We start from the raw sequence: 23,807 nt of genomic DNA on the forward strand, positions 1-23,807 counted from the left end.
TATTTGCTAAATATAAACTACATATACACAGGTTTAACACTGCCATAAAAAGGGACAGAATAGCCGAAATGGGGTCATGATCTTTTTATTACACATGGAAGAAAAAGAAGGAAAGCGGTTTTCCTGAGATAAGCTGGCAACTGTCAAAAGAGATAGAAATGATACACGCATTCCATGTAGTTATGTTTAGATAGTCAGACAAAGCTCTCAAATGGTCTGAGTTGAAAATAATTGGCACAGGGCAGTGAAAAGACACAGAGAAGCAGAAGTCCAGGCGTATCAACCACTGTCTACCTGCAGGAGTGAAGCCAGAGCGGGTAAGAAAGAATCACAACAGACGGGACCAGAGTTGAGGCCAAGGGGCACTTCTGACCCCGGACAGACTGGGAGGGGGCAGGGGGCGTCAGATTACTCAGAGGTGCCCGCCAGCTTCATGCTTACTTCAAGAACACCAGCTACAAAACAAGGTGAGAAATCAGGGTTGGACCAACCAAAGCCTTGCGAAAACCGTTGAAACTCCTTCTAATTATCGCCTTTACTACATTTTTTTTTTAAGCTAAAGAGGCAACATCCCCAAGAAGGAAATAACTTCAGTGCAATTTTAAATTAGTAATTAGGTTTCTATAAAATGACTTCTTCATGTTCAAACCTTTGCTCACTAAAAATTTTCCAGGATCTCTCCACCTCTCCAAGTATCGCACTTTCTTATGTATAACACGCAGCTAATCATCTCTTGCAGACACAACTTAAGATGCAGAAATGCCCTAAAAGGGCAGCCACTGTTGAACAGGTATACAAAATAGATCCACCCATACTTCAACAAGGCAAATTCACCTCTGGGAATGGGTCACTGTTGAAAACGTTCACAAATGTAGTTTTTACCAGACATTTCATTTCTGTTTCATTAAAAATTATATCTCGGTCTCTAACACTCAAATATTTAGGCAACATCCTAGTCTTATCAGAGATGACTTATTACTTGGAAAAACTGCATTGTATTCTTACTTTTTACTGATGTAAAGTGAAAGTGAAAGTCGCTCAGCCGTGTCCAACTCCTTGTGACCCCATGGAGTATACATACAGTCCATGGAATTCTCCAGAATACTGGAGTGGGTAGCTGTTCCCTTCTCCAGGGGTATCTTCCCAACCCAGGAATCGAACACAGATATCCTGCATTGCAGGCAGATAATTTACCAGCTGAACCACTAGGGAAGCCCTTTACTGATGTAAACAAACAATAAACATCAGGCATGCTTTATTTATCTAATGGTGGTGATTCAGTTGCTAAATTTTGTCCACCTCTTGTGATTCCATGAACTGTAGGCTGACAGGTTACTCTGTCCATGGAATTTTCCAGGTAAGAATACAGGAGTGGGTTGCCATTTCCTTCTCCAGGGGATCTTCCCAACCCAGAGATCGAACCCACGTCTACTGCTTGGCAGGTGGTTTTCTGCATTGCAGGCAGATTCTTTTATCTCTGAACCACCAGGGAAGCCCCAATTATCTGAGAGAAGTTACCAAAAGCATATATATTTCCATTCCTATATATACTGACTCCCCATATGAAGACTTCAAACTGAAAGACTTCTTTGGCTCTAAAGTATTTTAATTCCATTTCATTCTAAATCTCTTTGGATTACAAATATATCCATCATAAATCAGTATAATTATTTTAGAATGATCACAGAAAGTAGTTTCCTTGTACTGCTCACATAGAAAATCAGTTTTAACTGTCAAGAAGCTTATTCAAAATAGGTCTTTTTAACTTGAGTCCCTTGCAATCAAAGATCTATATGTTGAAATAAAAGCAGGTAACATTTCACTTTTGCATCTCTTCTTATAATTAGACTGAGAAATAACATTTATTTTTTCCTGGGAAATTTCTTTGTCTTGTGGAAAATGCTTCCAACTTTAATATCTAAGATGATAAAATCTACTCCTTTAACATGTTCCTCAAGAAAAGCCAAATAAACTGCCCAGGATGCAAACTGCACTAGAACCCTCTAGGCTTTTCTTTCCATGCCCCCTGTAACAGTAACATCAACTCAGCCCCTGGCCCCCATGGACATCTGCTCTCGTCACTCAGGATTGTGGCCTGAGTATTAAATGTAAGTGTCAGCCAGCCATAAAATCTCAACAATTTCCAAATCTTCTGGGGTCAAACATATGATGGCATTCTGAGTGGGGAACCCCAGGGTCTGCAGCCACGTCTTCTAGAGGTCTGACATGATGGAAAAGAAAAACATGGCCTGCCTTTACAACGAGGTCATTCTTACACGGAATTTGGTTGTAAGGAAGACTTTACAAGCCTCATATTTATACTGGCTAAAATATTTTCCCATGCATAGATAAACTTCTAGAAGCAATTTTAGAAATTCGGTTGAAGAATTTTTTTTTTCAAATTACACAGAACGTGTGGACTAACACAATTTCTGTACAGTCAAATACGAAGAAAAAGCAAGCAATCCAGGCCCACTGATGGATTCAAGCACTCCCTACTTCCATTCACCTATCAGGGCTCTGCTAAAAAAAGAAGATGGGTACCCTAATCACACCGGGGCAAATCCTTCAGAGATGGCAGCAGCAAGCTGTCCATGACATCCTGCTCGAGGTCTTAGCAAAAGTAGGGCATTTGACAAAATGCAATGATTTCTAATGCACTCCAGTTTTCAAGGAAGTCAGTGTTACAGCCAGAAACAGGATAAATGAAACCTCTAAGACACGTGCTTTCTGAGATTTATCATCAGGTATAAATTGACAAGGGGAAGGAGATTAGACAAGTATTTAGACTTTCCATCAAAATACGCAACCAGAAGGAGATTGCAACACTGGCCATTTCCTTTGCAATTATGAATAAAGATGACTGATGATTCTCACAGTTTTCATTATCCCTGAGATCCAGCATCCTCCCAACTCGGCTACTACATAGCTACGTCACCCGAATCCTATCCTGAAGAAAAAGGGGTTTAGGGTACAGGCTGTGCAGGGGGAAAGAAGGCATGGAGAAGAAAAAAGCATTCTGAGTTAAACTAAGAACAGTTGGTGCTGTGAATAAAATCAGTTTGACTTGTTACAGTTTCACAAAGTTACCGCTCACATCTAGAATGATCGGGCATTTGACTTGACAGCATACTCAAACACTGTCCTTATCAAGAGTTAAAAAAAAAAACAGACAATATAATAAATCCTATTAATTCAACTTCAGTTTAAGGCAAGAAGGGTGCTAGATGTTAACATCTGACTATAATTCCATGTCTTTTAAGAAATTCCTAATAGAAGAAGCTACAAACAGAACATGATGTCCTTGAGACAGTGATACAGAAGATTCTGTAAAATAACTGCCCGAGAGGAGCAGGGAGGGAGAAAGAAAGGGAAGGAGAGAAGGAAGAAAGGAAGGGAGGAAGGAAAACACAACATTAGCTTTGGTGAAACAGCCAGAGAGGAGGTGGAGCTAGTTCAGATGGACACATGAAAGAGGACTGTGTGCATCGCTACACAACCCTGTAACTACACTTTTGTAACCTGGAATCCATCATGGTTGGTATATTTATATCAGCAAATGCAACAAGGCTTTCCTCATGGTTCAGCTAGTGAAGAATCTGCCTGCAACGCAGGTGACCCAGGTTCGATTCCTGGGTAGGGAAGATCCCCTGGAAAATGAAATGTCAACCCATTCCAGTATTCTTGCCTGGAGAATCCCACAGATAGAAGAGCCTGGCAGGCTCAGAAAGCTGTTTTCCCGTATAGCCCTGGTTAGATCCAAACTACCATGCTCAGTGAGAGCATCTCTTTACCAATAAGAGAAGTGCTACCATCTACCTCAAAAACTCCAAATGAAAATTACATACAAATAATGCAAGAGTACTTAGTAGACATACAAGAATTTCAGATGGCTATGACTATTATTACTTTCAAGAATTACCCATCAAGTATGCATCACAGAAAACCTCAAAGAATTTCACCAATAATGAGGTCTCCTTCATGGTCGCACTTAGACCACAGGTTTCAAATGGCTGGACAGCAGCAGTGAAAGTAGCAGTGGAGTTTACAAACAAATACACAAAAGGGAAAACAGTTAAGGTCACTGGGAAGCTATCAAAGCATGCAAGCTTGACAAGGAAACCAGCACAAAATGAGAAATCAACACAGAAGCATTCATTCCGAGCCTTCTATGTGAAGCAGACCCACATTACATCTGTTGTTTTTAATGTCTTCTTAGATATTTTAAATATACCATCACTGTGCAAGAAATGGCACAATGAAATACTAGAAATAAACCACTAGGAAGCATCACAAGCATTAACTAGCCCTCAGTCCATAACACTAAAGGCACAACCTACTTGTCGAGTCCACGCAGTAAAAGGTGGATGAAGACCAGGAGGAATGTGCTCTCATGAAACTAACACGTTACATTGGTAAAAGTCACTGCAAACAGAATTTCAGAAAAAAAAGAATGTGATTCGTTATATGTGTACATTTCTGTGTCACAAAAGACAATCATTTCCTAGTTAGACTAATTATCAGTACTAGATACTAGGGACTTCCCAGTGGTATCCACCCAGTGGCTCAGTGGTAAAGACTCTGCCTGCCAAGTGAGACACAGGTTCAATCCCTTGGGTCGGTAAGATCCCCTGGAGAAGAAATGGCAACGCACTCCAGTATTCTTGCCTGGGAAATCTCATGGACAGAGGAGCCTGGGGGCCTACAGTCCGTAGGGTCGCAAAAGAGTCAGACACTACTTAGCAACTAAACAGCAGCAACAGCAGTACTAGATACTAGATAAAAGTATCTTCCATACTTTTTCAACTCATCCTCATCTCTCTTCATGGGGCCCAAAACAGGTTTTCAAATAGCACAAAAGCAATGGTAGAGAGAAAAGGCTAGCAAGAAAAATACCAACCCACACCCCAACTGAGATGCAGCCACCAGGGACCATTCCAATTCTCCCAACACATCCAAGGAACGCATGACTCATTGACCTCCTATCTCAGAGATGTCTGGGAAACCTTGCATTGTGAGGAGGAGTCAGATAATAAATTGGTTTTTGTCTTGTTGAAAGTAACATTACTCTAAATCCACCCATGGAATTCTCCAGGCAAGAAGAGTGGAGTGGTTAAGCCATTCCCTTTTCCAGGGATCTTCCCAACCCAGAGATCAAATCCAGGTCTCCTGAAGTGCAGGCAGATTCTTTACCATCTGAAACCACCAGTTCAGTTCAGTTCAGTCGCTCAGTAGTGTCCGACTCTTTGCGACCCCATGAATCGCAGCACACCAGGCCTCCCTGTCCATCACCAACTCCCGGAGTTCACCCAGACTCACGTCCATCAAGTCAGTGATGCCATCCAGCCATCTCATCCTCTGTCGTCCCCTTCTCCTCCTGCCCCCAATCCCTCCCAGCATCAGAGTCTTTTCCAATGAGTCAACTCTTCACATGAGGTGGCCAAAGTACTGGAGTTTCAGCTTTAGCATCATTCCTTCCAAAGAAATCCCAGGGCTGATCTCCTTCAGAATGGACTGGCTGGATCTCCTTGCAGTCCAAGGGACTCTCAAGAGTCTTCTCCAACACCACACTTCAAAAGCATCAATTCTTCTGCACTCAGCCTTCTTCACAGTCCAACTCTCACATCCATACATGACCACAGGAAAAACCATAGCCTTGACTAGACGAACCTTAGTTGGCAAAGTAATGTCTCTGCTTTTGAATATGCTATCTAGGTTGGTCATAACATTCCTTCCAAGGAGTAAGCGTCTTTTAATTTCATGGCTGCAGTCACCATCTGCAGTGATCTTGGAGCCCAGAAAAAGAAAGTCTGACACTGTTTTCACTGTTTCCCCATCTATTTCCCATGAAGTGGTGGGACCGGATGCCATGATCTTAGTTTTCTGAATGTTGAGCTTTAAGCCAACTTTTTCACTCTCCACTTTCACTTTCATCAAGAGGCTTTTGAGTTCCTCTTCACTTTCTGCCATAAGGGTGGTGTCATCTGCATATCTGAGGTGATTGATATTTCTCCCGGCAATCTTGATTCCAGCTTGTGTTTCTTCCAGTCCAGCGTTTCTCATGATGTACTCTGCATATAAGTTAAATAAGCAGGGTGACAATATACAGCCTTGACGTACTCCTTTTCCTATTTGGAACCAGTCTGTTGTTCCATGTCCAGTTCTAACTGTTGCTTCCTGACCTGCATATAGGTTTCTCAAGAGGCAGATCAGCCCCTAAATCTATCCATTGCAACCAAAAATCATCATCACCACCAACATAACCTGCAAAATTTTTAAATAAGTATCCCAGTTAATCTCTGGGATATAAAGAGGTTTAGACCAGTATTTCTCAATTTTGACTGTACAACAGAATTCATTAGGAGCTATAAAACTCCCTTTGAGCCATCAGAATCCCTGACTAATGACCAGAAAATCTGTGGGATATGTACTCAGGCATCAGCAGATCTTCAAAGATGGCCAGGTGATTCCAGGATACAGTCAGGCTGAGAACCGCTGCTCCAGCGGAAAAGCCCTTACTCCACACTCGACACTCATGACTCTCACCTTGAGCCGCATGTTCCCATATCCCCTTGTCTCTAGTAAGGATGCCAATCACAGGTTGGATTAAGTGCCCAGCCTACTACAATATGACCTCCACCTACTTAATTACACCTGCAACAACTCTATTTCCAAATAATGTCCCATTTTGAAGTCGCAAGTAGAATATGAATTTTCGGGGGACACCAATCAACCCTGTACAGCAGACAAGAAGGGGGAGAAAATAGCAACTCTGGTCAGAATTCTAAGTGTTGATTACAAACAAGTAGTAGAGTAACCTAGTCTCTGGGGACCTTGAAGAAAATAAAGGAGTATGTGAAACAGAGCTAGAGTTGAGAGTGTCCCTAAAAGATAACCTGAAAGAGATTCCAAGCCCTAACAGTTTATCACCCCCGATGCAATGGAACCACTTCCAAATTCCAGCCTCCGAAATATCATGTTGCCTATGCCTTAGAACGTTCAAGTCTGTACTTCTGTTGTCAAGAGTTAAAGCACTGTCCCTGAAAATTCATATGAGAATTCAAACAATTCCAAGAGACACACTGTCATATTTAGAGTTATGATGGAACTACCCCATTCTTACTAGGCAAGCGTTACAGAGGAAATGTGCTTTGTAGAGTTAACTACGTCTAATAATCACATACTCAACCATATCTCAAGGAAAATATACTCTGAATTCCAACTTCATACTCTTAACAAATACCCAGCAAACTAATAAACTTTCCATGATTTAGCACTCTGGGTATCAATCAAATGGTTTGTATATTAATTGTCCTCACTAGTGATAGTTTGATGGCTCGCTCAGTGGTAAAGAATCCTGCCAATGCAGGAACCGCGGTTTCAATCCCAGGGTCAGGAAGATCCCCTAGAGGAGGAAATGGCAATCCACTCCAGTATTCTTACCTAAAAAATCCCACGGACAGAGGAGCCTGGCAAGCCAAGTCCATGAGATTGCAAAAAGTCGGACATCACTGAGCAACTGAGCATATACAAACACAGCAATAGTTAGCACAGACGTTTTGTTTCCAACAACCAAAGAAATCAAAGAGGATGTTAATTATTTTGTCATGCTTGAAAACTCGGTGATACACGAAGAGACCCCATAATGTTTACAGCCATCAGCTGAACTACTAGCAAGAGAGAGAAAAGGAGAGGGAAAATGTATGATAAATGTATGAACTACAAAAACTTTTTGACAAAAATTATTATTCCATGGACACAAATTAGTTTGATCCCTTGGTTAACTTCTTTGGCCTTAAATATCCTATAAATTAACCAGCAATATAAACAAGTTCATCTTGTTCATTTAAATACTATTTTAACGGAAATGGACAGAATGACATGGTTTAGCCAAGCTTTGTCTGCATTAAGGAAGAGAAAAGCAAAGCCTCTCTAACGTATGAGAAATTAGGAGAAACTCTGCTGCTGCTAAGTCACTTCAGTCGTGTCTGACTCTGTGCGACCCCATAGATGGCAGCCCACCAGGCTCCCCCATCCCTGGGATTCTCCAGGCAAGAACACTGGAGTGGGTCTCCATTTCCTTCTCCAATGCATGAAAGTGAAAAGTGAAAGTGAAGTCGCTCAGTCATGTCCGACTCTTAGGGACCCCATGGACTGCAGCCTACCAGGCTCCTCCATCCATGGGATTTTTCAGGCAAGAGTACTGGAGTGGGGTGCCATTGCCTTCTCCGAGGAGAAACTCTAAGGTAATCAAAAAGTTTTTAATTGATTTTTTTGCTTTCAACAGATTTCAAATATGGGAGTCTTGATGCTTTTCAAACTTTAATAACTGTTTCCTAACTACATTAAATTCTAAAGATAAATAAGGCAAAAGAAATCTCCCTTTATAATGTAGCTCAGAGGTGGGGGGGGAGGGGGGACTCTTCTATTTACTAGGCTGACATTTACTTTGATCTCTTATAGACCCTTTTAGGTAACAATTTATATAACAGAGCAAGCAAACTCCTTTGGGAATTTATAATACCTTAGAAGTACGAACAAATGCAAATAAACTGAAAACACAGGGGGCTGTATCTCCATTGCTTGCTTTTTCTTACTCTGTCTGACAGCACTGTTTTCAAGAATAGGCAAGGAAATAAATCCTTCAATTTGGCTCTGATAACTTAAAAAGAAGCTTAAAGCAGTTTAATAACGAAGTAAGATTAAACCACACTTCTTTAAAAAAATATTTCAAAGGTGGCAAAAGGAAGTGCCTTTATGCAAATGTCATTCCTTCCCAACTACCAACTAAGAGTTGCTAATCCACTCAGATGAAGTGTCCAAATATATCTGATGCCCCAACTACCCCTGTGTATCTTCAAAGTGGATTTGAAGTTTCTTAATTGTGCTACTAATCTAGCTACTGACATTAGTAAATTACACATGGGGGACATTTCATTCTTTTTGCAGTTTTAGAAAATCAACAGTGTAAGTAGATGCAAAGGCTCTGGTGCTTCATGGCCATAGGTCTGTCTCGCCCATAATAATAATTGACGACATACACTGAGCATGAAAGATACAAAGGGGAATTTAGAATCATAGAAGTTTATGCTCTGCATTTTGACAGAATCATACAGGTTTATGCTCTGACTTATGATGGCTTCCTAGAGCATTCCCTAGTGGCTCAGACAGTACTCAGATGGTAAAGAATCTGCCTGCAATGCAAGAGACCTGGGTTCAGTTGCTGGGTCGGGAAGATCCCTGGAGAAGGGAATGAAGACCCATTCCAGTATCCCTTCCTGGACAGAAGAGCCTAGGGGGCTACAGTCCATGGGAGGGCAAACAGTCGGACATGACTGAGCAACTAACAGCGGCTTTCACCACCGCAGGCACTGCCGTCAATACAAAATAATACAGAATACATCATCAATCAATAAAGCAAAGTGAAATGCATTAGACGGAGCTGATGAGATAACCAAATGACTGCAGATACAGCTAAATGAAGAGATCAAGTAGACACATCAGGCATCTAACTTGATTATAATAATCACTTTTCCAGAGTCCTTATGACAGAAAGAAAATATTATTTAGAGAATGCAAAGGTTACTTCCTTAAATAGACTTGTTGATGTTTACCCAGCAAAACAACTGAATTTTAGGTACCGTCACTCAAAACTTAACTTTATTAATAAACATAATTCATGCCCATTGAAACACATTCACAATGATCAATTTCTTTTTATTATTATAAAATAATTATAAATAACAGCACACAGATTCCAAACACATGCCATGAAAAAAGTATTTTTTCTTTTAGACCTTGAGGGGAAAAAAAAAAGGCTCTATGTTAGAGGAAAAACAGGTCTAAAATAACCTGGCAATAGTTCAGCTACCAAAATATATGTGTAAAAAATGAAGAAAGGCGGAAGAGGAAAGAAAATCGGTTATTTTAATTCCAAAAAAAAGTGAAAGATTTGCAAATCAAATTCTTTTTTAGCATTATGCTTCCGTTATAAAACTATATATAATTCCCCCGATGCTTACACAGTGAATAAAAATCACCTTGAAATATAAACTTAAAAATGTCTAAAAGGTCAATTTTATTGTCATATATATTTCAGCACAATTAAAAATAAAAATGAAGTGCTATTTAGAGGTTTTTCTATTCATTAAAATAGGGACAGAATGGTTTTCATATGCAGACACATATTTTCAGTTAGATACAGCTATGTGAAAATATATGGATTTAACTCTACTTCTGCTGTTTGAAGCATCAGGTTCTGTTCATCTTTGAATGTCCTAGATTTAGAAAAGTTCTTTGTATAGTGTGAAAAGTTATACCTTTGTCAAGTAACTAACTTTTTTTTAAATGGTCAAAAAGGTCAAGTTTATGCTATGCAAATTCTACTACCATAAAAACAATCACTTTACTTGGAATCAAATATCAGTAACAGTCACCTTGAGTTCAATCCAGGTGAATGTGAACATCAAATCTAATCTTCTATAATTTATATTCTGGCATACGGTTTCATGAGCTTTTCAATTTTCTAAGCACTCTAATTTTAGACCCCTGGGAGGCTAAAAGGTATGGGAACAGAGGGACCCATTTGTGCACCACGATGATTGGCTCCTCCCACAGTCAAGCAGGTGCCCTGTGAAACTTCTCAGGTCCTTTCCTGTGTGAATAGCCACCTAGAAATGTCAGGGGCCTGCCTTGGGTTTCTGACAGGAAATGGTGCCCCTGAAGTGCAAATTCACACGGAGGGGGAGCTGCTGGGCTGAAGGTGCACTGGCGGCAGAGCAGAAGGAACCAGAAAGTCGCACTGTGCGTTTCGTAAAGATAAAATAATGGAAAACGAAAAAAAAAAAAAGGAGCGGGGGGAGAGATACAGAATTAATTTGATTAAAAATACAAATCAACTACTCCTCAATACATCTAAAGGATAGCCTATCTGAAGGCTTACAGAGGAGTTGGTGAAGAAATTGGAAGGCAATGAAAATTCAAATCTATTCTCTTCTGTAAGTGCATGTCTTCCTCCCTAATCTCCTTCTAAATTTTTTTGTTGTTGTTCTCACCCTTTCCTCCTTTTTTTCCTATCTAATTATACATCTCAAAGAAATTCCCTTGCCCCTTTAGGTTCAATTCATCCAACCTATGTTTTGCCTGGGGTGGAGGGGATGAGGGGGCAAGGAGCACCCTGAGTAAATACGAATATCCAACCTCCCACAAATTAGGTCAAGGAGAATAGAGTAGTTGACCTTAAGAGTAAAACTCAAGATAAAGATCCCTTGAGGCTATTTTAAAATGTCCATAAAATCAAAACAGTGGTTTCCAATCCTATATTTGATGACTGGGGCTGCAGACAGAGTTTAAAGCATATGTTAATACATTAAGCCAAATAATCAGTAATTAGATCTATAAGCCAGAAATACCTTTAAAAAAAATCTTTTTAACTTCAAAGACTTTTCCTGTAAATAGTTTTAACTGTGAGCACACAAGTTCATCATATAAAAAGTCGACAAGTTGCATTACAGAGTTTTTCTTTAAATGAGTTCTAACAAGATGTACTTTATTACAACTGTACAACGAATTCCAGAAAATTACAAGACATGACCAGATGTCCTGCTTGGGATCAGAAACTAAATATATGTCAACAAGATCACTTGTGGCCCTTGTAAAGAAATAAGAAACTGTGAGATACACTCGGCATCAGTTAGATTAGCCAATTTTAAATTAATAACTACTCTGTTCATTGTTAGAAAATGGTATAATCGTCTTACCCATACATTGCCTCTGGCAATAAAAACTACCAGAATCCTCTGAAAGGCACTCATGTTTCTAAAGTCAAAACAGTTAATAACCTGTGACCCAGTAATAATATTCCTGAACTAATCATTCTCCCTGAAAAAAAAAAAAGGGAAGAGGAGTGAGGCAGAGGGGGGGAAAGAGGGAAGGAGGGAGGGAGACAGAAAGGGATAGAGGCAGAGGAAAAAGAAGGAAAGAAGGAAGTAAGCCTACAAATATAAAAGGCTCACTGTTAACACCATTTATAACCTAAAAACAGTTCCAGTTCATCCCAAGGAAGCAGCCATAATGTAATGGACTATTATGCTGCCATCATAAACTATACTTAAGAAAGATGGGGGAAAGAGCAATATTAAGTAAAAATACCTTGCATATGAAGAATTAGTAAAATACACAAAAATATTTGTTGAATAAGCATGGTGTGGTGGTTTGACTAAGGGTTTCCCTAACTTAATTGGCGTTACTGATATACCTCCATAATATTTTTCTTAAAAACTAGATATACTTTTATAAGTATATTTCCTAATACTACTTTTAAAATAAGTATATTTCCTAATATTTTCTTAATATTACTTTTAAATATTAATAAACCGATTTCAAACAGTAATGTTTACAGAAAAACTGTCAAGATTAATCAAGTCACTCCTAGAATTTGCCTTAATATGAGATAATAAAATAAATACGGCTCTTAAGTGGAAAACGCTTCAAGATTCAAAATGTTCAATTAGTCTTCATGTTTTAACAGGACTTTCAAAAAGCACCTGCTAGATGCTGCAGAGAATTACAGTGTGTAAGAGACAGAAGGGAAGAGAATCACATCATTACGGAAAGCTCACACTACAAGAGGAAATAAAGAAAAAGAGACTTTTCAATTTTAGAAAGGTCATGCATGATATGACCAATTACAGTACTCCTGAGAAATAACCAGCAATAATGTACAACGCAAAGAAAGCATCTGCCATTACTGCTTATTATTTTTATTTTTAGTAGCTATCATTCATTGAATACTAATTTCCAGACACCTGGCCAGATGTTCTACATAGTTATCATTTCACACTCAGTACAACACTACCACCTAAATTTTAGCAACTGCATTTCACAGATGAGGAAACTGAAGCTTAAATAAGGAATATCATTTGTCCCTCATAGCTCATGGGGTTTCCCTCATAGCTCAGGAGGTAAAGAATCCACCTGCAATGCAGAAGACCCTGATTTGATACCTGGGTCTGGAAGATCCGCTGGAGAAGGGATAGGTTACCCACTCCAGTATTCTTGGGATTCCCTGATGGCTCAGCTGGTAAAGAATCCGCCTGCAATGCAGGAGACCTGGGTTCGATCCCTGGGTTGGGAAGATCCCCTGGAGAAGGGAAAGGCCACCCACGCCAGTCTTCTGGGCTGCAGAATTCCATGGACTACAGCCCATGGGCTGTACAGACCATGGGTCACAAGAGTCAGACACAACTAAGCGACTTTCACTTTCACTGTAATGTGTCCAGGGTTACATGAAAGAGATCCAACCAATAATAAAGAGTGGAACTAGGACTTGAACCAAGTTTTGATCTTTCATTGCATCCTTTTTCCAAAAACTTTAAAAGAAAACATGTACAAACCACATAAAACCAGCACTTTTACATTTCTTTATATAACCCCATTAGATTTGCTTTTCCACAGCTATTTTTATCTGTTCTTCTTGAAATAGAAGAACTTTTCAACTCTATGACAAGAAAACTTCATCATGGTTAGTCATTGCATTAAAGTCAACAGGTTTCCTATTAAATGTTTCCAACTAAATACAAACTGTATCTTTAAGATCATAAAATTAATACAGCCACTTTTTTTTAACAGTGGTTTTAACTTTTTTTTTTTTTAATATTTACTTATTTATTTGGCTGCACTGAGTCTTAGTTGCAGATGTGGGATCGTTACTTGCAGCTCGTGAACTTTCAGCTGTGGCATGTGGGATCTAGTTCCTGACAAGGGATCAGACCCAGGCCCCCCAACATGGGGAATGTGGAGTCTTAGCCACTGGACCACCAGGTAAGGCCCATTACAAGAATATTTCCAGATCATAATACGCTTTAGGTCAGGTTTAGCTACACCTAGAACAATCTGCCAGAATATGCTGGATCAGATATGCTTTTAACTTTTTTTTTTTTTTTTGGTTTCTAAGTTTCTCATGATTTCTAAAGTAAGTATTTAGGAAGACCTGTGGTAGGGTTTGGGCCTCGAGGGCACACAGCATCACTATTTCAATTCGTTCTCGTATATTTTTCTATGCAGGTCTTAACGCTAAACACCAGGTAAGTTTCAGCTTCTAGAATGAACGAACCTTGCATTCTAGTATTAACAGCACCTTCGGTCCTCTCTTGAAGAGTTACCTCCTTTCTAAACAACATAATCAGTTCCTTCTAAGTTAAGGTCTGTAACTTAATCTCCTAAAGGCACTGCTTTATTAACTCTAGGCCATGGCTAAGTGCAGAACCAAGGCCTAGTGAAAAGAAGCCTGGAAAGGAAGAGAGAGTTCTTGTTGCTGGTAGAACCTGATTCACTCACAGGTGGGTCTAAGGTACCCAAAATTCTGTATTTTCTTATGAGGAGACATGAATTTTCTTCATAAAATTACACAGCAGATCTTCTCAGATTACATTTAAAATGTTTTAAGTCCTCACCTATCTTGAATTACCCGAGTAAACTGACAGGTAAACATAAAAGTCAGGATGCCCTGGGAGACGTGGACATCCCAGAACCCGGGCTGCGAGGTGGGGGAGGGGAGGGCACCCTGTGCTTTATCCAAAATGGTAGAGGGCTTACCGGAAAACAGGAAGCAAAAGAAGATGGCCAACAACAGAACCCACTGGAGACAGAGGGCCACCTCTCAGGAGAAAGCATTAAGAGGCCAGAAAAGCAGCCACTGGGAAAAATCTGGGGAGCAGTGGGCAGGGCTCAGCTCAGCACTGGGCCACTTCTCCCCTAAGTCACTGCCTCTGTCTTCCTCTTCCTGCTTCAGACTCTGTATCTTGACTCAAGTCAACCTCTGGTCCAGGGAAATACCAATTCCTTAGGCTTCCCTGATAGCTCAGTTGGTAAAGAATCCACCTGCAATGCAGGAGACCCGGGTTAGATTCCTGGGTCAGGAAGATCTGCTGGAGAAGGGATAGGCTACCCACTGCAGTATTCTTGGGCTTCCCTGGTGGCTCAGCTAGTAAAGAATCCACCTGCAATGAGGGAGACCTGGGTTTGACCCCTGGGTTGGGAAGATCCCCTGGAGAAGAGAAGGGCTACCCACACCAGTATTCTTAGGCTTCCCTGGTGGCTCAGCTGCTAAGAGTCCTACTGCAATGAGGGAGACTTGGGTTCGATCCCTGAGAAGGGAACGGCTACCCACTCCAGTATTCTGGTCTGAAGAATTTCAAGGACTGTATAGTCCATGGGGTCACGAAGAGTCAGACATGACTGAAAGACTTTCACTTTCACTGCATTAGCACAGGGGTCTCACACTCTACTTTTAATGGGCATTAACAAAAACTGAGCTTCCTTGGTGGCTCAGATGGTAAAGAATCTGCCTGCAATGCAGAAGACCTGGGTTCAATCCCTGCGTCAGGAAGATCCCCTGAAGAACGGAATGGCAACCCACTCCCAGTATTTTTACCTGGGAAATTTCATAGACAGAGGAGCCTGGCGGGCTACAGTCCCTGGGGTTGCAAAGAGTTGGACACAACTGAGTGACCAACGCTTGCACTTTAACAAAAACTGTATAAATACCTACATTTAGAAGGGACAAAAATTTTAACAGCTCTACCATTTCAGAACAAAATGGTCATTTTGTCCATTACATGCTTACAGTCGACACCCTCCCTAATTCTAGCCCACTTCCAATCAATATAATTTAAAGAGAAAATAATCATATTCTACAGACAATAGGTAAGGAACTTAGTATCACCTCTTAGAAGTTTAAGGTAGGCCATGAAGAATACATTTATGCGTTAATGCGGGCCACAAAAGTAGCATTCTGCCATATCCCACGTCCCTTTTATTTAAGGGTAACATTTAAGCTAACACAGTGCTAAAGGCTTTGCAAGATTTCTCATTAAAATCACAAAATAGGACCCTGTGGTTGCTCTGCCACGGTACAGATGAGGAATCTGTAACTTGAAGGTAAAGAGCTTGCTCAATATCACAGAGATGGAGCAAGTGATGAAGGCAGGAATCAACTTCCATCTCTCCAACTCCAAAGTGAGTTCTGAAACAACTTATACTGTAAGTTGTTAAAAATCTACTTTCTACCATTTTTAATATCTGAAAGGCACTATATTTAAAAGAAGCAGAAACCGTAGGAGGAGGAGATGAAGGAAAAGAGGAGGAAGAAAAAAACGGAGTACCAATATGTATAAGGCTCTATACTACATCCACAGATTAGGTAAACAGTCCAAGTCTTGATGGGTGCACAGACTCCCAACAACTCACCGTTCCTCCTATAGGTAAACCTGCCTTGGTACACTAATTACTATCTTTATGCTCTTTCAAAACTCTTGCTCACTTTATCCATAATGCCTTTCTTAACTAAGTCCCCTTATTCAATCAGTCTAGCGATGCTATTGTATATGATATTGTGTGTGATTTAAAATCAGTTCTATAATTTCTTTTGTTTGAAGATGTGGTACATTAAATTTACATTCAACAATTTACTTTGTTCTAAATGACCAGCTGCACAAAGAGTACACGGCATATGGAATACCAAGGAGAGTATACAATTTACTTTGACAGGGGCATCTCAGGTGCAGAGAAGTGGATTAATCATTAATTCTCTGTTTATGAAAAACTATCACCATAGGTCTCTTATGTTACTTACGGGATCCATATCTTACTGGTAATAATCCATATTTGTGTGAGGTACACAAGCATTTGTTACTTATTAATAATCAACTTATTTTAAATTATTACTAACAAAGAAATTGATCTTTTGTCAAACCAGAATTGAATACTTTTTGTGTATACCTGTAATATGCTACTTGTCATGTTGAGCATTATAAACAGTACACTGTGAGACAATCAAATAAAAAAGTTAGTATCCTAGAATACAAACATGATATATTTAATATCTGATACATTATTTTCACAGTCATGCCAAAAGATCAAGTGGCATGTTGTTACTTGACAAAGTTACCTAAAATATTTATGATGTCACTGACAAAAAACAGTATTCAATTTGCCAGATTAAAAGATTTAAAGATGTTTTTTCTAGTTGTGATTAAAGATTAAATGGCTTTTTAAAAAAAGCATTTCAAAAATTAAATTTAACTTAACTGGTAATTTAGTATTCTACATGATCCTTTCCCAATAAATACAAATCTTCTAAAAGAACACATGCCGTGTGTGCTTTTAAATTTTCCTTCAGCTATAAACAAATGCATCGACAGCTAAAACAGGCTACTTCAAACGTGAGGCTAAGCAACAAATTCCAGTCTTCATCCTCTTCTCTCCAGTCATCATTTTAGACAAACAGAAGTGATTCCCTTAGAAGATTAGGACAGAAGAAATACCTTTATTGAGGTGAGAAATCAAACTAAATGATATTCAAAACACCATCCAACCAGAGTTTCTTAACTAAGAACACTACTCACAAAATTCCAATCAGATTGATCAGCTTCACTATTTCTGATGTAATTTCTTGGGATACTGTTAATATTTCATAAAATTTATTTCATAAAAGCACAGGTTTAAAACTGACAATAAAACCTTGGGGTGGATAACAGGAACTTCCAAATCTGTTAGGCAAGGACTCTTTTTGATTAAAGGACTTTCCTTAATAAATAAAACTATTATTATTAAGCCCTGTAAATGGCCTTGAAGTTTTTTTTTTAATTTGTCCTACTTTCTACATAAATTTTTCTGTTTAATTTGTCCAACTGTCTTCACAGGGGAAGCTCTCTATAACCGGACCTCTCCTACTTTACTTTCCATCACCTGCCAACCATCGCTGAACTAAAGGCCTGCCCCCATCCTGCTCACTCTGGCTTGGACCACTTGGTTCAGGCTACCTGCCACCTTCAGCTACCTGTGGCCAGTGTTCAGGGTCAAACCAATCCTTACTTCTCCATGTACCTTCCCTATTACCTTGAGTATTACTCGACCCTATCCATCTTATACTTTATAAGCTCCTTTGTGTAGTACATACAATACATACTTACATATAACCCTACCCTCATGACTTAGTTTTATTTCTATATTTTCATCTGAAGTTTATAATGTACCACCTGATAACTTACTATTTTAAATACTGAGTTGACCCAAAAGTTCATTCAGGTTTTTCCATATCATCCTACAGAAAAACCCGAATGAACTTGTTGACCAACCCAATACATACAGATTATCAGTTTCTGAGGTTTTGTTTGTACAACTAGATTGTTAATTATGCATCTTACACTTCTTTTTTCCTGTAAGTTCTCGATATTTAAAGCTTGCTGATAAAAATAAAATTACTCTTATATGGACTTTATTAATGTTTAAAAAGTATAAACTTTTAAGCCAATAAATATGCTCAATATTAATTGCTTTTCTTTAAAACTCAATTTTGTTGTACCTACACTAATAAGTACCACAGAAAACATCACCTATGGATTTCCTAATATGCAATGTCCTATGGTTTTTATGAAAAATGTCGATTATAATGCTGAGCATTCAGTTTTCTTCAACTCTTCCTCGTAGTAAAAGTTGACACACATTGTATACAAAGTAGAATGAGGGTGCCTGCCCTTCTAAAAATCTAACTACAACTAATTATATAGCACAAACAGTAAAAAATAGAAATAGCTTTGCTTTTTCTGATTAGGGAGATACAATGCGCATATTCTAAAATCCTGAGAGAATACCTAAAGGTATAAATAAGAAAACTTAAATCATTTGTTAGTTGACAAACTAGTAACAAACAGAAAGAACTGTTAACCATATTTGCTGTGCCCTTTCACACAAGCATACACTTACACGAAAGTATGAATTCTAGAAAGTACTCATTAAATCCTGGCTCCACACCTCCTATTGGTGCAACCTTGAGCTACGTATCATCCTGATATTTCTGTTTGTTAATCTGTATAATGGGGCCAATAATATCTAGTAGGAGGAATGCCATGGTCATTAAAAGAAATAATCAATGTAAAGCACTTAGCAAAGGTTCTAACACATAGCACATTTTCAACATTACTATATATCCCTACAAACGCCACTTTCTAATATGCTTCCTTCAGCTGACAACACTGACAAAACAACTTCACTGACAAATTTCCCTATCAATAAATTCAAAAATCTGTTGTCTTTTTAGCAGCAGCTTAGTGTTTTCTGTCAATGTACCATATTGATTTAACTATCTCTCTATTACATGTTTTGACTCCTTCATTTTTAGGGATAACCATACTCTGGTGAAGAGAAGGAAATGGCACCCCACTCCAGTACTCTTGCCTGGAAAATCCCAGGGACGGAGGAGCCTGGTGAGCTCTGGTCCATGGGGTCACCAAGAGTCGGACACGACTGAGCAGCTTCACTTTCACTTTCATACTCTGGTGGACATAACCATAGCCAGACCTTTGAACATATTCATTATCGCATTTCTGAAATAACTTCCTAAAAGTAAAATTTATGGTCCAAAGGGTACTCCTATATTAAATGTTTATATATATTTCCACAGAAAAGAACAAGTTTATACATGCTTCATCAATGCATATACATGAGTATTTACCACATCCTCCCCAACATTTGGTCTGGTCGTATTTTTAATCTTATGCAAATTGACAGTAAAAAAAAAGAAAACAGTTCTAAACTTGTACTTCTTGGACTATCAGTGAGATTAAACATGAATTCAGCCAGATTAAACATGAATTGATCAGTTAACTGGTCATGTGTAAGTCTTCTTTTGTGAAATTTCTAGTCAAATCTTTTCCCATCTTTATACTGGTGCAGTTGCCCTTATTCTGGTTAAGAGAGTTCTTTCCTTAAAAATACAAATTTTCACTGCCATATATATTTCAGATAGTTTTTTCCACATTACAATCTGTCATTTCAACTTATTGAATCTTTATCATAAAGATGTTTAATTTTTTTAGTCAAATATATCCATCTATTTTCAATCTATGATTTCTGGATTTAGCCTTACCCCTTAGAAATTCTTCCTTCACGCAGATTTATAAAAGTATTCACCTGAATCTTACTTTAGTACTTTTATACATTACTCTGATTCAGTTTTATGAAGCCAAGTATGAGAAAGATGTATTTGAAATCTTAGAGAATTATTTCAGAAAATATCTCAGGTCGAACAAAGCATAATGCTTAGCCAAACCACTGTATTAAGGAAGATACAGAAGCAGCTTTATCTAAGCTTCCATGGAAGAATATTATAAAAAAGCAAATCATATACAGCGGCTTCATAGTTTTAGCAATTAATTTTTATCTCAATCCGTAGACTTCTGTTCTGCTCTCCAGGCCTGTTTATCCCACAGCTTACTTCAAATCTGTACTCAAATTACTTCCTCAGGGAAAACAGGATCACAGGTGCTGCGTATAAAGCAGGCAGACTTTCCCCCTTGATTCTACAGTGGATCTCGGCTGGAAGAGATACATTTATTTTTATTAATTTGATTACTTGAATCATGGCAGAGATGATGAGTATTTTTGATCCCCACTGCAGCAGCTGACATATAAACAGGTCCTCCAGGAAGGAACGGAAGTTTCCAATACAGCTTTTTGTCTTGTTTGTTGGCACTTGTTTGTTTTTCAAAGAAAAATATAAAGTCAGATTGAAGCCAAACAAAAAGCTGGGCCACAGTCCTTCTTTGGAAGTAATCCATCTTTCCCTCACACATTTTTAGAAAAGCTGAAGAGAATCACAATCATTCGAAAAATTCATTCCTTACGAGTTGAAAGGGGGATATATGTTTCATCCTAAAACGATCTGCTGAATTGGGTTATTTCAGTTCCATTTCATGCTCTTATACATAGGTAAAGAGTATCCTGTCTAACACTCTGCATTTTTTAAAGTGTATAAAAAAGAAATTTAAAAATGTATTTCTAAGACTGATATTAAAAGGATAAGGATTCAAATCTGTGTACAGTTTTTCAGCTTATAGAGCTTTTTTATAAAAATTATTTAATATTCATAGTTTTACTGTATGAATGAAAAATACTTCCTGCCATATCAATAAACAAAGGATGCTGCAGCCATCAAGCCATCACACTACAGCATTCCCAGAGGGGAGCCTTGAGGGAACTCAGGATAGAAATGGGATGCCCGCTATCCAGCAGTACAACTCTTGTAGCCACCCCCATGGTACATCCTGAGGAGACACAGGATGAGAAAGTACAGGATACTGGCCCCCAGAGAGCTGAGGTGCCCACCAAAGGAATGACTTCAGTGAGCCCAGACTCCTGGCATTTTCCCATACAAAGAAAAGTACTCAACTCTTTAACTTGAGATGTCTGGTTTTAAGTAACAGTCATCTTTTGATGTTCCGACTACCTAATCTTTGTTGTGAAGAGCCAACTCATTGGAGAAGACCCTGATGCTGGGAAAGATTGAGGGTAAAAGGAGATGAGGGCAGCAGAGGATGAGATGGTTAGAAAGCATCACCAACTCAATGGACATGAACTTGAGCAGACGCCAAGAGATAATAGAAGACAGGGAGGGTTGGCATGCTACAGTCCATGGGGTCACAAAGAGTCGGACACGACTTAGCGAGCGAACAACAACAATCTTTTGATGTTCCGACCACCTGGTCTTTGCGGCTGAAACTCCTATACAGCCCAGCTCCCCTCCCCACCTGTTCAGAGCAGTCCCTCAGAGCCATCTGAGGTGCTGCATCCTGGGCTTAAGTCCTCAGTTTCATCCACCAAATAAAACGTAATTCTTAACATTTAGGTTGTGCAATTTTTTTAAATCAACAACAGGGATTATATAGTCAGGGAAGGAACTCAACTTGAATTAACAAAACTAGTCAGTAGAAGGACTTGAACTCAGAACTCCAACCCACCCCCACCCCAGTGCACACATGAGTCACATTGAAAACCCCTGCCTCTCAAGTGCCCCCTTCTTCACTGCCCAGCAGTCCTTCACTCCTTGTGAACCGTCTGGATACGCACACGCTCTAGTCTTCACAGACTGCGCCCAGACCACTTCTATCAGGCTAACGATGTATCCTCTCAGCACTTAAAATAAGTCCATGGCCTGTTATTTTGTACTCCGGGTAAATCTCTTTTGTCTCCCACTAGTAAATAAATCCTCTGAAGAGATTGTGAGTTCCTCAAGATAAAGACTTTTTTGTTAACTTCCCACAGCACCTGGTATAAGAGTTTAAAAATTGAGAGTTAATAAACTGGAACAGGAAGGCTATATTCCAGAAATGAAAAACAAGCTATTTTTAAAGGCTTAGCCTGACACTAACCCAGACATGGTGTCCCCACGCCCACCGGCAGGTTCCCACACCCGCTCAGAGTGTACACACAAACCTGCATTCCACGCCCAACAGGGACCCGATGTTCCCAAGACAGGCCGAGGTTTCTCAACTTGAGGAGGTGGCAGTACTTTTCTCAAGGTTTAGGGAGTGTCACCTGGACGCTTTCTTTACAAAAGTTTTTTTCACAATAGCTTCTGGCCCAGCAGGCAGTCTGAGAGAGGCTAGAGGATGCAGGAAAGGAAGAAAGGCAAGAAGCAGAGTCAGCAGGGGAAGTTCCTTCACTTCCAATGATTAAATTCCCAAGTCACTTTCACCACCGTGCCTTCCAGCATCTCTCTAAGTTGCTCAGTCGTATCCAATTCTTTGCAACACCATGGACTGTAAGCCCGCCAGGCTCCTCTGTCCGTGGAACTCTCCAGGCAAGAATACTGGAGTGGGTAGCCATTCCCTTCTCCAGGGGATCTTCCGAATCCAGGGATGGAACCCGCATATCCTGCACCGGCAGGCAGATTCTTTACTGCTGAGCCACCACGCAAGCCCACCTTCCAGCATAATGAAAGTAAAAGAATAAGCAGATGAGAGAAGGGAGAGACACACCACCTTCTCTCTCATACCCAGACAAGAGATACAAATAGGATCTGTAGAACTTGAGAGTAAAAGAGATTCATTTTCAAAACTCCAAACTACTTCCTAAAGCAAAAATTTCCACAAGCAACAGTTTTTCCCCTTCCATACGAAAAGCTTCCTCTGTACTTATCTAAATATGGGTGGTTGTATCTGCAACTCAGGCTGCTATATTCACTCCAAGGGATGAATTCCCTTTTAACATGTAAAGTCACACACTGAGACACACTAGGCCTACTGTATGCATCCATCCTTACAGCCTCCACCATGCACAAAGCATCCGTGGTCACACCAATTAAAACCCGCTAGACACACCCATTCAGGGCACGCAAGACTGAATCAATTTATTACACTTAAGATCATTTCCTAAGATTCATTTGTCAACATCTAACTCATTAACACTGGATCCCCATTTTTAGCATTAAATTTATGTTTTGCAACCTCATGCATTTTCTGGATAACAACTATACTACGTGGTCTGTAAATTCCAACTAACGGCGAGTGGACTCTCATTATCTGTGTTGACAATTCCCTACTTTGCGGAAGCCAATTTTAAGATAATATTTCTTTAAAATAGGAAATGTGTAAACTGTGGGTGAGAGATGATCTTTAGAGTGGGGAACAGCCACGAATCCTATCACTGATGCTCCATCTGAGCCACCAGGGAAGCCCTTTTCTTGATTGTGCTGTGCTTAGTCACTCAGCCGTATCCTACTCTTTGTGACCCCGTGGACTGTAGTCCGTCAGGCTCCTCTGTCCATGGGGATTCTCCAGGCAAGAGTACTGGAATGGTTGCCATGCCCGCCTCTGGGGGATCTTCCCAAGCAGGGATCAAACCCAAGTCTCCTGGATTGCAGGTGGATTCTTTACCACCCGAGCCACTAGGGAAGCCCATGAATACTGAAGTGGGTAGCCTATCTCTTCTCCAGGGGATCTTCCAAACCAGAAATTGAACCAGGGTCT

The 23,807-nt window shown here is 39.7% G+C and overlaps 1 protein-coding gene across 7 annotated transcripts in view; it reads right to left on the reverse strand.

Moving 5' to 3' along the window:
* KLF12 (KLF transcription factor 12) overlaps positions 1 to 23,807 on the reverse strand; it is a 534,567-nt gene that overhangs the window by 408,280 nt on the left and 102,480 nt on the right. Inside the window, exon 4 of one of the 7 annotated variants that reach the window (XM_055542644.1) lies at positions 22,273 to 22,441. The exons of the other annotated variants lie outside the window; for them this stretch is intronic. The gene's annotated coding sequence lies outside the window, so the exon portion shown is untranslated. The remainder of the gene's footprint in view (positions 1 to 22,272; positions 22,442 to 23,807) is intronic. 7 annotated transcript variants of the gene reach the window in all.

Source organism: Bubalus kerabau, chromosome 12 (genome assembly GCF_029407905.1).
Source record: "Bubalus kerabau isolate K-KA32 ecotype Philippines breed swamp buffalo chromosome 12, PCC_UOA_SB_1v2, whole genome shotgun sequence".
Classification (NCBI taxonomy): domain Eukaryota; kingdom Metazoa; phylum Chordata; class Mammalia; order Artiodactyla; family Bovidae; genus Bubalus; species Bubalus kerabau.